This window comes from Lolium rigidum, chromosome 4 (genome assembly GCF_022539505.1).
Source record: "Lolium rigidum isolate FL_2022 chromosome 4, APGP_CSIRO_Lrig_0.1, whole genome shotgun sequence".
Lineage (NCBI taxonomy): Eukaryota > Viridiplantae > Streptophyta > Magnoliopsida > Poales > Poaceae > Lolium > Lolium rigidum.
Genome location: NC_061511.1, coordinates 231,971,329 through 231,987,138, shown reverse-complemented (window position 1 = coordinate 231,987,138; position 15,810 = coordinate 231,971,329).

Genomic DNA, 15,810 nt, shown 5'->3' with positions numbered 1-15,810 from the left:
TTGAGCACGTGAGCCGATATTTGGCACAGTTGGACATGATTTCAGCATCAGACCCGTTACGAGTGAGGTTTTTTGCCCAATCTCTCACTGGACCAGCTTTTGGGTGGTACACCTCGTTACCACCAGATTCAATCCGTACGTGGAAGCAGCTGGAAGAGCAGTTTCATATTCAATACCACTCAGAAGCTACCGAGGCTGGTATTGCCGATTTGGCGCAAGTGCGACAGAGGCATGGAGAGACCGTGTCAGAGTACATTCAGTGTTTCAGGGCTGTCAAGAACCGATGTTATTCGGCTCGGTTGAATGAGAAAGAAGCAATCGAACTGGCAGTGTTGGGCCTCGCCGCGCCGTTCAAAGATCTGGCTTTCCAAGTGGAATACAATTCACTGGTACACATGGCTCAGAAATTAACATTGTATGAGCAGCGCCACCCAGAATTGTACCAAGACAAGTTCAAACGCCCTGTGAGCCTGGTCGAGACAGAAGAAATTGAAGACTCTGCAGAAGACCAGGAAGTAGCTGTGGCTGAATGGGCTCGGGGGGAAAACCCCGTGTCCTGCAAATGGGTGAAACAACAAGGGCGTGCAAAAGGGTTTGACTTCGATGTAAGCAAGGCTGAGCAGATATTTGATTTAATGCTTAAGGAGAAACAGCTGAAGTTACCCGAAGGCCATAAAATCCCTACGGTGCAAGAGCTGAACGGAAGACCGTACTGCAAGTGGCATCAGTCGTTCACCCATAGCACCAACGACTGCAAAGTGTTACGTCAGCAGATCCAATTGGCGATAGAACAAGGCCGTCTGACCTTTGGTCAGTTTGCCATGAAAGTAGACACGCAACCGTTTCCTGGCGTTAACATGGTGGAGCTCAGTCACTCCGGAACACGTCGGCTAGATTTCTCGTTCGACGTTAACATGGCAGGGACTGTGTACCACCATGGCAAGGATAAAGAAGAAAGCAGTCGCTCTCGTGGTAAGGAAAAGGAGGAGGCCGGCCCACGCGACCGGCCCCGATATGATGACAAGCGGTACATCACAGAAGAGCAAGTGAGGAACGTGCGGTACCAACGACCGCTCTCCGACCATCTCTTGAACAAATATGAGCGTCAGTACGATCGACGCCGGCGGTACGACGTAGACGACGAGAAATATCGTCGATCTGACGTAGACAACAGAAAATATCGTTGGTATGACAGAGACGACGAAGGGTATGAGCGCCGCGCTAAGGGAAAGTCAAGGGAGCAGGAAAATATGGACAGGCACTGGGATTGTCCTTTCTTTAAGCACTGCTGGGATTCAGGAATGAACCGATTGCCTACGATCAACAACTGCCCGGAGTGTAGACAAAAGAAGGAGGACACAGGTGAGGTGTCAGTATTCAAACGTCTAGGACCTCTCCCATCGCAGAGCGGGCGAGCTGAGTCATCTAGCGTGGAAGATCTCGAGGAGTCAGGAGATGAAGAAGAAGAAGAAGATAAATACCACCGGCCAAGGTGGTGCCCTGATGGACTCAGTCATTCCCTGAAGCGTAGGGTGCAGCGGCTACGTAGCTTGGAGGAAGCCGAGAGGCAATACCTGCACACGTTGAGGAGAACGCGGCCCGATCTGGCCGTGAAAATTCAGCAAACTTTGGACGCGGAAGCTCGTCCACAGAAGAAAGAATGGCGCCCCAAACAAGTGAAAACCGATGCAAAGACATCGGCTGGCGCAAATATGATGTTCATACTTCCGTCGGAGTTTTGTGCGCCAGGAACCGAAGGAGCGCCGGTGGCGCAGCTTGATTGTGGCCCACGGCCAGTTATCTTTGAAAAGCCACGAGAAAAGGGCTACCAACATTTGAAGGCCCTGTACCTAAGAGGTTACATCAACGGGCAGCCTGTCAGCAAGATGTTGGTTGACACTGGAGCGGCAGTCAATATAATGTCATACTCCATTCTACGGCGTTTGGGATGCTCTAATGCAGATCTGATCAAAACCAACGTCACACTAAGCGACTTCAACAGCCAAGCATCAGAAACGCAAGGTGTTCTTAACGTAGATCTAACTGTGGGCCGAAAAACCATCCCTACGTATGACGTGGGCACTACCCTTCGGGTAACCGACATTGCCCTATCATGTATTGACTAATTGGAGGCCCATGAAACACCTGAAGGCGAGATGGGCCGCTAGGACGGTGCACCAGAAGGTTCTTGACGGGCAAGACAAGGAAGCAGCCGAACAAGGAAAGATCGGATCTAAAACTACTGTAAACCTAGTCGTATTCGGCTAAGCCTCTTGAGACCTGGCCTCCTATATAAAGGCCAGGAGAGGGGCTGCCGAGGGACACAATCAATCTTAGCAATCTTAGCCAGCAAAAGCTTAGAGCTAGGTCACCTTAGCAAGAGTCATCTCGACGAGATCTCAGCCGAACTATTCGGCACCCCATTGTAACCTATTATCATCATAATCAAGAACAGACAGGGAGGACGTAAGGGTTTTACCTCATCGAGGGCCCCGAACCTGGGTAAATCGCTCTCCCCGCTTGTCTGTGAACCGATGTCTCGTGTCAGCTTGCAGGATTCCATCAACCCTAAGCCCCTATCGGAGGGCATTGGCGAGGAGTACCCTCGAAAATTGGCGCCGTCTGTGGGAACCCTGTCGGCACAAGATCGGGCATCGGCTGAACCCGTCATGTCATCGGCAGCTTCATCAACACCGTCATCGCCTCATCTGGGAAGCCCGATTCGTTTCGGCTCCTACGAGTTCACCCCACATAGCGATTCGTCTCACTCGATTTTCTCCGGTCTACAAGGCAACATGAAGATGGCCTTCGGGAGCGTCCACTACAACGTCAACTCACAAGGAATTCTTCGGCTGCTGGAGTCTCCCATCTCCAGCCCAACGAGTCCAAGCGCATCGTCGTCACTCGACTTTCGACTGGCCTGACAAGCCCGTCAAGTCTGCTCGCGCCTTCGACTCCCCGTTCAGCGTCCTCCATGTCGGTCGGATCCGACGATCCCGCGTCCTCGGAGCTAACCTCGTACTATTGCATGAACTGCGACATCAGGCACGGGCTAGGGTCGAGCGACACGCCGTTCATCTGCAATGCCCACTATTCGTCGGGAGAGGACAACATCGACAGCATCACTCAAAGAGACACCCGAAGAGTGGCGCCCCTCCAAGTTTATGTTGCTAATAGGGGAGATGGAGATCGCACCCCCCGTTCTAGTAGGCGAGCTAGTTTTGAGAACAGCGCCAGCAACAACAACAGCAACCACACCATCGCAGAGGAAGAGTGGGCAGCAGCCAGGGCAGCCGTGCTTAACAACACACCACTCCCGGCGGGAACCACGGTTGGCACTCTCAATGCTTACCGCTCCATATTGGAGAAAAATCAGGAGCGCCTATCTAAGAAGCAAGCCACCCTCGAGAAACGCCTATCTGCGGCAGACCGATCCAGCGAGCGACGAAGGGGCTCGCAGGGAAGTGCCTCTCGAAGTACTCACCACTACAAGAAAAGTTGCCATGGCCGACGAAGTTGAAGTCGCGCCGTGGTTGCTGGTGTACCATGGCCGACGATTTTGGGTCTGTCCGTTGTGCATGTCAAAACGTTTTTTTTCTCGTTTTTGAGGCCACGTAGCCCGACGAAACCGGCGAAAACGTTGCGTATGGTGGCCTGGGACGTGGTGCATCTCGAATTCTCGGGTTCGCCGGCCGAGTCAACGCAAATCCGCACCGCCGAGGGATGTAGGGCCCAGATGGCAGCCTCTCTGGCATTGTTTTTTGTCTCGATCGTGCCATCTCGTTCAACGCTCTCCGATCGAGCCGTTTACGATGCAGGATCATGGGTCCCGCATGTCATCCTCTATGAACCAAAATTCTTTCTATTCTTGGATTTTTTTTGACACCCTGATTTCTGGCTACTTCCTTTTTCTTTTGATCCCTTGCCGCCTTGGAAACGTTGACACCGCTGGTTGCTAATTGGGACCCGCATGTCATCCTCTATGAGCAATCAACTTTCTTTTCTTGGAGTTTTTTTTGGCACCTCAAATTTGGTCACTTGCCTTTTTCTTTCGATCCCCTGCCGCCTCTCAAACGGTGATACCACTGCTGCTAAATGGGACCCACATGTCATCCTCTATGTACTATAAAACTTACTTTTCTTGGATTTTTTTGGCACCTCATATTTGGTCACTTACCTTTTTCTTTCGATCCCCTGCCGCCTCTCAAACGGTGAGACCGCTGCTGCTAAATGGGACCCGCATGTCATCCTCTATGTACTATAAAACTTTCTTTTCTAGGATTTTTTTGGAACCTCATATTTGGTCACTTGCCTTTTTCTTTCGATCCCGTGCGGCCTCTCAAACGGTGATACCGCTGCTGCTAAATGGGACCCGCATGTCATCCTCTATGTACACTCAAGTTTCTTTTCTTGAATTATTTTTGGCTCCTGATATTTGGTCACTTGCATTTTTCTTTTGATCTCATGCCACGTTGAGGAACCTGCAGGCTCATGGGACCCGCATGTCATCCTCTATGTACAATAAAATTTCTTTTCTTGGATTATTTTTGGCTCTCGATATTTGGTCACTTGCCTTTTTCTTTCGATCCCGTGCAGCCTCTCAAACGGTGATACCGCTCGCTGCTAAATGGGACCAGCATGTCATCCTCTATGTACACTCAAGTTTCTTTTCTTGAATTATTTTTGGCTCCTGATATTTGGTCACTTGCCTTTTTCTTTCGATCTCATGCCACGTTTGAAACGTTGAGGAACCCGCTGGCTCATGGGACCCGCATGTCATCCTCTGTGTGCTATACAAGTTTATTTTCTTGGGTTTTTTTTACCCTATGATTTTTGGCTATTTCCTTTTTCTTTTGATCCCCTGCCGCCTTGGAAACATTGAGTAAGCTGCTAACTCATGGGACCCGCATGTCATCCTCTATGTACAATCAACTTTCTTTTTCTTTTGATCTCAAGCCGCATTTGAAACGTTGAGACCGCTGCTACTAATTGGGACCCGCATGTCATCCTCTATGTACAATATTTTTTTTTCTTGGATTATCTTTGGCTCCTGATATTTTGTCACTTGCCTTTTTCTTTCGATCTCATGCCGCCTTTGAAACGTTGAGTAAGCTGCTGGCTCATGGGTCCCGCATGTCATCCTCTACGAACAATAAAAGTTTCCTTTCTTGGAGTTATTTTTGACCCCTAATTTCCGGCTATTTGCCTATTTCTTTTGATCTCCTGCCCCTTTGAAACGATGACGACGCAGTTGGCGGTGTCGGTCCCACATATCATCCTCTCGTGAACAATAAAAGTTTCCTTTGATGGATTTATTTTGAACCCCTAATTAATTTCGGAATATTTCCTTTTTTCCTTTGATCCCTCGCCGCCTTGGAATCGTTGAGGATGCTCGTTGCCTCATGGGTCCCGCATGTCATCCTCTCAGAATGGTAAATGTTTCTTTTCTTGGATTTTGTTGACCAGACGATTTTTGGCTTATTTTTTCTTTCGATCTCCTGCAGCCTTTAAAATGTTCAGGGCACTGCTGGCTCACGGGTCCCACATGTCAACCTCTATGAACAATAAACGCTGAGGATGCTGCTGCCTCATGGGTCCCGCATGTCATCCTCCCAGAACGAAAATGTTTCTTTTCTTGTATTTTTTACCAACAGATTTTTGGTTTATTTTTTCTTTCCATCCCCTGCCGCCTTTAAAACGTTGATGACGCTGCTGGCTCATGGGTCCCCGATGTCAGCCTCCTCGTACAAGAAACATGTGATATCTTGATTATTTTGCAGACAATAAACATTGTATTTCGCTCTGAGCTATTGCAAATGGATAAATTAAATCTTTATTTTTACATAAACAAACTTATATGTTGAATCTCCTTGTTTTGTGTTTTTGCGAAGCATAGGACTTTCCTGTTTTTTTTTTAGAAAAATCTAAACTTTCCTGTTTTGGAGTGGGCTGAAATTGTACGAGTCAAAAGGCCCGAGCGGGATAGTTCGAAGGCCCGGATGTCCAGATGCAGCCCAATTGAAATCTTTCTTTTCTTGGATTTTTTTCACCCCCTGATTTCTGGCTACTTCATTTTTCTTTTGGTCCTGTGCCGCCTTGGAAATGTTGAGACCGCTGCTGCAAAATGGGACCCTCATGTCATCCTCTATGTACAATAAAATTTCTTTTCTTGGATTATTTTTGGCTCCTGATATTTGGTCACTTTCCTTTTTCTTTCAATCTCATGCCAACTTTGAAACGTTGAGGAAGCTGCTGGCTCATGGGTCCCGCATGTCATCCTCTATGAACAATAAAAGTTTCCTTTGTTGGATTTATTTTTTACCCCTAATTTCTGGTTATTTGCCTTTTTCTTTTGATCCCCTGCCCCTTTGAAACCATGACGACGCAGTGGCGGTGTCGGTCCCACATGTCATCCTCTATGAACAATAAAGGTTTCCTTTGATAGATTTATTTTTTACCCTAATTAATTTCTGGCTATTTCCTATTTTTATTTTGATCCCCTGCCGCCTTGGAATAGTTGAGGATGCTCGCTGCCTCATGGGTCCCGCATGTCATCCTCTCGAAAGGTAAAAGTTTCATTTCTTGGATTTTGTTTACCAACCGATTTTTGGCTTTTTTTTGTTTCGATCTCCTCGCCGCCTTTAAAACGTTGACGACGCTGCTGGCTCATGGGTCCCCAATGTCGGCCTCCTCGTACCGCAAATCCTCTTTTCGCAAAGGTTGTATTTCTAGCTAGATAGCTAAGGTGGATTCGAATCGCCGTGGTTCAGAGCAACTCAGGTAAGCCTTCTTGCACTGATTAGTGGAACTAGTGTATAGCAAGGTCAAGACATGTGGCTTGGTGTAATGAATCTATTTGAATCATGTTGTGGATTCAATCTGATAGTTCTCTAACATGTCAGCCAAAATAGAAATTAAGTTTTTTTCTAAAATGGAAATGCAAATTAAGATGAACACAAACATTAGTTATCATAATAGCTGATCATACATACATACTTGCTAAGAGCAAAAGCTTGCCAGAGTTTTATCACCCATACAATTAATTAGCAGTTCAGATAAGATAACCTTATATAAGTATAACTACAAATGCATTTGCTAAGGGCTCATGGGACAATAGAACTAGACAACCACAAACTTGATGACCAGCATGTCACAGTGGCATCGAAAGATCTTGACCTTCAACTTTGATCCAATGCGAAGTTTGGCACCGTGAATGAACTTTTTCCACCTGGAAGTAACAGCCAAGCGGCCATCTGTGGGACTGACGGAGTACCGTCCCTCCACGGTGAGACCTTCACTCTCCATGACAAGGGAAATCTTGCCCCTTCGGCCAGCATTGAGATCCTTGGCGATACTTTTAGGCAATTTCTGATTCAAAGCAAGAGATACCAACAAAAATTAGTCAATGGCACCAATGCACTGAAGACTGAACCATGTGAGACTTTGAGCAGAGAAGACATCAAGATAAGAGCAGTTATGTTGTCATATACTCACGAACATAGCCTTCAGATGCGTCCTGGTCACCACACGGGTGACCACATCAATGAGCTGAGACCTCGGTGATCTGGCTGGGGCAGGTGCCGGAGCATGGGCTGGTACACGAGCTGGTGCTGAAGCAGGAGACTGCTGGTCAGGTGCAATAAACGGTGCCTCTAGAGGAACCGGTGCTTGATGCGAGGAGGCTCGTTGGGCAGGTGCGAGTAACGGTGCAGCTAGAGGAACCGATGCTTGATGCGGGAGCCTCGCTAGGCAGGTGTAGTATATGGGGCCTCTACAAGAACCAATGCTGATGTAGGGGCCTGCTGGGTAGATGCAATAAACGGTGCTGGTACAGGAATCGGTGCTGATGCAGGAGAGTGGGAAGCCGGTGCCGGTGCTGGTGTGGGTGCCCTTTGTGACATCCGCTCCTGTTCCATCAGGGGATCTGCAGCTTTGATCATGTTAACCCATCAAGCTAGAACAGAGGGAATGGTTTAGAACAACTGCTCAGAATGCAGTAATCAAAGGATATGAGTACAAAAAAGTTACATATTATATATTTGGAAGTGTCTCCAACTCGTAAGCGATTACGTATATCTGCCCGTTTGAGTTTCTGATGCTCAGCTCGTCGCCCTTCTTCAGACCGTAGTCAAAAGCAAACTTTTCCCAATCATGTCCATACAAATATGTGATGGCCTGCGTCTTGTAGACATACACCTCATAGACCGTGTAGGTGTTCATCAATTTGCCATTGCCATGCATAGTGAAAGACCCTTCATGCGGACACATCTGGTTAATCATTGGACGAAGTTCACAAGGTACAGTCTGCAGGTGAAAATTGATACTAATGTAAGAAGCAGGAAGACTAAAAACAAGACTTTACTATATGGCAATTCATGCTAAACCACTGAGAATACTGATACGTTCAAAACGTATCTACTTTCCCGAACACTTTTGCTATTGTTTTGCCTCTAATTTGTGTATTTTGGATGCAACTAACACGGACTAACGCTGTTTTTAGCAGAACTGTTCTGGTGTCTCGTTTTTGTGCAGAAATCCAACTTTCAGGAAAATCCTCGGAATTTATGTAGAAGGCCCTATTTTCCCAGAATACTGACGGAGCCAGAAGGACAAATCAAGTGGAGGCCCGAGGGCCCCACACCATAAGGCGGCGCGGCCTAGGGGGGGCCGCGCGGCCCTATGGTGTGGCCCCGTCGGTCGGCCTCCGACGCCCTCCTTCGGACTATATAACGCCTTCGACCTAAAAACGCACGGGGAGAAGTCGAAGTCGCCAGAAAGCCTCCAGAACGCCGCCACATCGCGAAACTCCGTCGCGGGAGCCAGAAGTCTCCGTTCTGGCACTCCGCCGGGACGGGGAATTGGAGGAGATCATCGCCATCATCACCACCGACGCCTCTCCATCAACCAGCCATGTTTCCCCCATCCATGTGTGAGTAATTCCCCCGCTGTAGGCCGAAGGGGATGGTAGGGATTGGATGAGATTGGTCATGTAATAGCATAAGATTGTTAGGGCATAGTGCCTAGTGTCCGTAATTGGTACTTTGATGATATTGTTGCAACTTGTTATGCTTAATGCTTGTCACTAGGGCCCGAGTGCCATGATCTCAGATCTGAACATGTTATTATTTCATCATGATATTCATTGTTTATGGTCTTACCTGCAAGTTGTATACACATGTCGCTGTCCGGAACCAATGGCCCCGAAGTGACAAGAATCGGGACAACCGGAGGGGATGGTAGTGATGTGAGGATCACATGTGTTCACGGAGTGTTAATGCTTTGCTCTGGTACTCTATTAAAAGGAGTACCTTAATATCCAGTAGTTTCCCTTGAGGCCCGGCTGCCACCGGCTGGTAGGACAAAAGATGTTGTGCAAGTTTCTCATTGCGAGCACGTACGACTATAATTGGAACACATGCCTATTGATTGCTTTGTACTTGGACACCGTTTTATTACTATCTGCAAATGCCCTGCTATGATTGTTACATGAGTTTCTCTCATCCATGCAACGCCCGTCATCCGTCCCCGTGCCTACAGTATTTTAATCCTGCTGTTTACTAAAATCACTACTGCTGTCTTTGTTACTCTGCTGCTTGTTATTTCACTACTGCTACTGCTATAAAACTGTTACTACTGATAAACTCTTGCGAGCAAGTCTGTTTCCAGGTGCAGCTGAATTGATAACTCCGCTGTTAAGGCTTCCAAGTGTTCTTTGTCTCCCCTTGTGTCGAATCAATAAATTGGGTTATACTACCCTCGAAGACTGCTGCGATCCCCTATACTTGTGGGTTATCAAGACTGTTTTCTGGCGCCGTTGCCGGGGAGCATAGCTTTATTTGGAAGTTCACTTGGATCGATATTGTTCGCTGCAAATTCTCCATCATGGGTAAAGCTCGCGATTCTAAAGTCGGCATATTACCATCCACTACAAGAAAAGGTACAACTCTGAGTACCTCTGCTACTCTTGATTCACCATCTGTGATAAGTCAACTTGTTTCACCGCCACAAGCTGGTACGTCTGCTGAATCTGAAAACTCTCATAATATTGATAATGTTTCTGCTGTGCTTGATGATAGTGGTTCATTGGGATCCTTTCTAGATGCTACAATTGCTAGGTCTAGACAAATTGAAAATGCTGAAACTCCTAATGAAAATGCCACTACACTCGTTAGTTCACCTGAACTTGATTATTCTAGTGATGATCCTGATGAAGATTATGTGGAGCTTAATGATGATTTTATTGATAAATGCAATTCTATTACTGATGCAAGAAACATTAAAAAGTTTCTCGCACAATATACTGTTAAACATAAGCTATCTCCTGATCCTAAATTTGCCACATCTCCTATATGCATTAAGGATAAAGATTATGATTTTTCTCTTGATCTATCTCATATAGCTATTGTAGAGAAAGCACCCTTTTGTGGTACTGAAAAAGAAAGTCTCTGTAGAACACATGAATGAACTTTCTTCTATGAGTAGCTTGTTTTCTGATGATATCAAGATGCGTACTTACTTTGTCATTAAATTTTTTCCTTTCTCATTAAAGGATGATGCTAAAACTTGGTATAATAATTTGCCTCCTGGTTCTATTAAAAGTCCAACTGATTTGCGTGATGTTTTCTTTCGAAAATACTTTCCTGCTAGTGCTCAACATGCTGCTTTACAGAGAATTTACAGATTTGATCAGGGAGATGAAGAGAAATTGCCTGCGGCATGGGCAAGATTTTGTTCTCTTATCAGAGCTCGACCTGGACATGATTTAGAAAAGAATGATCTACTTGATATATTTTATAGTGGACTAACCATTGAATCTAGAGCATATTTGGATAGTTGTGCTGGTTGTGTTTTCAGGAAAAGAACTCCAGATGAAGCTGAAAATTTATTGGCTAGAATAAGCCGGAATCATGATGATTGGGAAACACCTGAACCAACTCCAACGCCAATATTGAAGAAGAGGGGTTTAATTGAATTAAATGATGATGATATGCGGGAAGCTAAGAAGTCTCTCAAGGAGAAAGGTATTAAATCCGAAGATGTGAAGAATCTACCTCCCATAGAAGATATATGTGAGATAATTCCCCCTTCACCCATGATTGAGGTAAACTCCCTTCAACGCTTTACTAGGGAAGATATTCCGTATTCAAAACCTCCTGCGCAATGTTTAGATGATTTTGATAATTATATTGTTAAGCAAGAAAATTTTAATATGAGAGTAGAAAATCATCTAATGGAAAATTCTCAAGCTATTAGCAATTTGCATGATATTGTGGAGAGAACCTCCAATGATGTTAAAGTGCTTGTTAAACATTTTCAAATGATTCAAACTCAAATTGATCAACTCACTAAAGTGCAAAATGACTTGCTAAATAATAATTCTAAAGAGAAACATGCTTATGAAGTAACAACTAGAGGTGGTGTCTCTACCCAGGATCCTCTATATCATGAAGGGCACCCCAAAAGAATTGAACAAGATTCTCAACGCATTGAACCTAGTGCTCATTCTAAGAAGAAAAAGAAGAAGAAACATAAAAATGTTGTAGAATCCTCTGAACCTGTTAATGATCCTAATAGTATTTCTATTTTCGATGCTGAAACTGAAAGTGGTAATGAACATGATAATAATAATGATAATGATAAGAATGATGCTTTTGATAAAGAAGATGTAGAAGATGAACCTGAAAAGCATGATAAAAATAAAAAGTATACTAAAGAAGATTTTATTGCTAAGAAACATGGTAATGAAAGAGAACCTTGGGTGCAAAAGCAAATGCCTTTTCCTGCTAAGAAATTAAAATCAAAGGAAGAAGAACACTATAATAAATTTTGTGATTGGATGAAACCTTTATTCTTGCAAATCCCTTTGAGTCGATGCTATTAAATTGCCTCCTTATTCGAAGTATATGAAAGATATTGTTACTAACAAAAGGAAAATCCCCAATGAGGAAATTTCCACTATGCTTGCTAATTACTCTTTCAATGGCAAAGTTCCAAAGAAGTTGGGCGACCAGGTATACCTACTATTCCTTGTTCTATCAAGAATAATTATGTTAAAACTGCTCTATGTGACTTGGGAGCCGGTGTTAGTGTTATGCCTTTTTCTCTTTATAAGAGACTTTATTTAGATAAGTTGATACCTACTGATATATCTTTGCAAATGGCTGATAAATCTACTGCTATTCCTGTTGGTATATGTGAGGATGTTCCTGTTCAAGTTACTACTAAGCTGCTTGATATTAACTGATTTTGTTTTGTTGGAAATGCCTGAAGATGATAATATGTCTATTATTCTTGGGAGACCTTTTCTTAACACCGCAGGGGCTGTTATTGATTGCAATAAAGGGAAGGTTACTTTTAATGTTGATGATAAGGAGCATACTGTTTATTTCCCCAAGAAGATTGATAAAGTATGTGGAGTCAATACTATTTCTAATGTGAGAACTATCAAAGTTGGAACTATTGATTGTCCTATATATGAGCCTAAAGAAGGTTATCAAAATCTTATGATTGGATCCATATCAATACAATTCAAGGTAACATGATTGATTTGAGGTTTATTTCTTCTTATGTTATGTAAAAATTATTCGGTGGCAAGACTTGATCAACATTGTTAACGAATACCTTTTATATGCATAGGGGAGGTAAACAACATCTCTTTCTTCCTCCACTTGTCTTATTTGCTGTAGCACTTTTGATTTGCAAGGTTCCTTAGTTGATTAGAGTTTTCAAAATTTTCCTGGCCAGTAATAATAAACTTAATACCCAGAAATGTGCATTTTTCAAAGTTTTCAAAAATTCACAAAAATTATACCGTTGGTCCTATTTTTCGAAGAGGCACTGGGAGCACCGAGAGGATGACCTGTGGGGCACCCAGGGTGCTACACCACCGGCCGGCGCGGCCAAGGTGGGGGCGCGCCACCTGTGGTGTGGGCCCCTCCTTGCCCCACTACTTCATCTCTTTCTCCCGAGCATCTTCTCTCTCCCGAAAAAACTCGAACCAGCTTTCTCTCACTCGCGTTTTTGCTCAAGAGCTCGAGGATTTTTCGATCTCTTTGCTCAGCCTGATTTCTGTCTGAAATTTGGCACATTTGCTCTCCGGTATGTGACTCCTCCGATTATCCAAGTAGCATTTTGTTTGGTTGAGTATATCTTGAATATTTTGCTGCTGTAGGTAACATGTTTAGTGAGCTTGCATGCTTGTTCTAAGTTATATAAACTAGTTTTGATGCATGATTAGTACTCTAGCAAGTTCCTATAGTAGTTCCCCTTGATTATATGTCACCAAATCAAATTTTATATTGTTTGTTGAAAAATTTCAGAAAATGGAGTGGAATAGATATCAACTAAACCAACAAGAATTGGAGGTGCAACAAGTCATGAGAGTGAACCGTGAGGAGGGAGTACACCCCTCCTACTACCCGTGCGCAGATTTCATGAGAAGCGCAGGAATACTGGAAGATGTTCAGAGTCTAATTTCTCGTGCAGGGTTAAATGGTTTTGTTGATGGAGAACCGAGCCAATATGCAAAATTAACTATGTCTGTTGTGCAGGACTTTAAGTTCAATTGGTCGCGATCTAATCCCACGGTTCAGTATAAGATTTATAATAAAGCTGTCAACTTGCTATTTAGTGATTTTTGTGCAGCAATTAGAGTACCGCAATGGGGATCATGCGAGAAGATAAGGGGATCGCCGCAAGAACTCTTAAACCTCTTCGAGACGATTTGCTATGGAAGGAGTTTCTCAGAGGATAGTGGGAAGATTGGTCAGTCACAGAAGGTGCACTGAATGCACACATAGAGGGAGGAGGCCATCATGCAGGAGACGACACGGAGGAGGTCGAGGAACACCTCGACTCATCATCCGATGCAGCAAGTTCCTCGCATCAACATGTTGGACAGGTGGAGCCTCCACGCTTTTCTTCTGCACAGGAACCTTACTATGACTACACCATGAATTATCCACCGGCGAGGAACAGCGACCCTCGTTGGGGTTGAACTCCACTTAGGCGAAAAGCCTAAGCTTGGGGGGAGGTATACCAGCATCACTCATTCTTTGCATATTATGGTTGCTGGATACTTGTATATACTTGTTTAGTTGCTTTGAGTGGTTTTCTAATGAGAGGGAGATGATATTTGGGGAAGTGCTGCCTGAAAACAGATTCTGGACTGTTACCGAAAAAATTCTCAAAAATAGCCAGAACAGTATTTTGCGAAGCCAATTTTTTTGCATGTTCCCCAGGTTGTTATCTAACTTTCATTAGTTGAACACTTTTCGATTTGAGCAGTGGAAGAATTTATTAAAAATTGAGTACTGTACTGCTGTCAAGTTTGACGAATTTCTGCTGCTTTGTGTTTATGTGAGTTTTCTAGTTTGTCATTTCTTGTTTTTGCTTTGTTTCCTTCCCAAAATACAAAAAGACCAAAAATATTTCTGTTATTTCTCTTCACCATTTGTTTGTTTTGGTTTCTTGCAATTATTTCGCTTTATTTGCTATTGCTAGTTTGCTATAAGAAAACCCAAAAAGATTTTACTTTGTTTGCTTGTTTCCTTTTGTTCTTGTTTCTAATTCGAAAACACCAAAAATATTTGCTGTTCTTCTTTGGTTTGTAAAGTTCATTATGAGTTCAATGGTCTTCGGTGGCTGGAGCGTGGTTTTCATTTCATATTATCCAAGCTACACAAGTGAAAGGCAATAATGACGATCTACGATAATTGGATTGTGGTGAGAGGCTGGTATGAACTCTATTTGTTTTCATTTTTGTACATATACTCATCCATGTGAGCATGCTTAGTTGGTTCATGTGAGGTATATGTTATTTGAGAAAGTCTAGTAGTTTATGATCTCTCATGTTTAGCTCCAATTTATTAATATGAGAAGCATGTCATGGATGTTTGCTTGCATTGTTTTATTCATAAGTAAGTATGGCATTGTGGTATCCTCCTCTGAATAATTCATTTATATCGACTTGGCACATGCTCACGCATGCATATGACTGAACAAAAGTCAATTAAGCCTCGATGATTTACATTGCTTCGAGTTCTTGTATCACTTTTATGCCTCCGTTAATTTATTTTGCCGCAAGCATGATTATGACGATTCTTTGCTCTCTTGATTTGTCGCTCCCTAGTCTTTTGCTAGCCTTCACTTGTACTGAGTGGGAACACTGCTCGTGCTTCCAAACACCTGAAAACCAAGTTGTTCCAAAGTGTCCACCATAAATACCTATGCATGGCATTTCAAACCATTCCAAGTAAATTCTCATGCGCTACCTTTAAAACCTTCAAAATGCTTCTCAATTTGTGTTAATGTTTCATAGCTCATGAGGAAGTATGTGGTGTTTAACTTTCAACCTTGTCATTTACTTTTGACGGACTCTCATATGGACTAGTGGCACATCCGCTTATCCAATAATTTTGCAAAAAGAGGCGGCAATGGGATTCCCAGTCCCGAATTAATTAACTTAAATAGACACTCCTCCATGGTATGTGATTGTTGGACGGCACCCGAAGGATTCGGTTAGCCATGGCTTGTGTAAGCAAAGGTTGGGGGGAGTGTCATCATAATAAAACTAAAATAAAAAGGCACTCCTTCATGGTATGTGATTGTTGGCAGGCACCCGAGGATTCGGTTAGCCATGGTTTGTGTAAGAAAGGTTGGAAGGAGTGCCATATAAATATGCAAATAATTCATGGGAGCCGCTCTTGGAAGTCCGGTTGGCAAGGTAGTTAGTGTACCCATTACCATTCGTTGACAACAACAAACACCTCTCAAAATAATTTTACTCCTGATTTCAAAAATGAAAAGCTC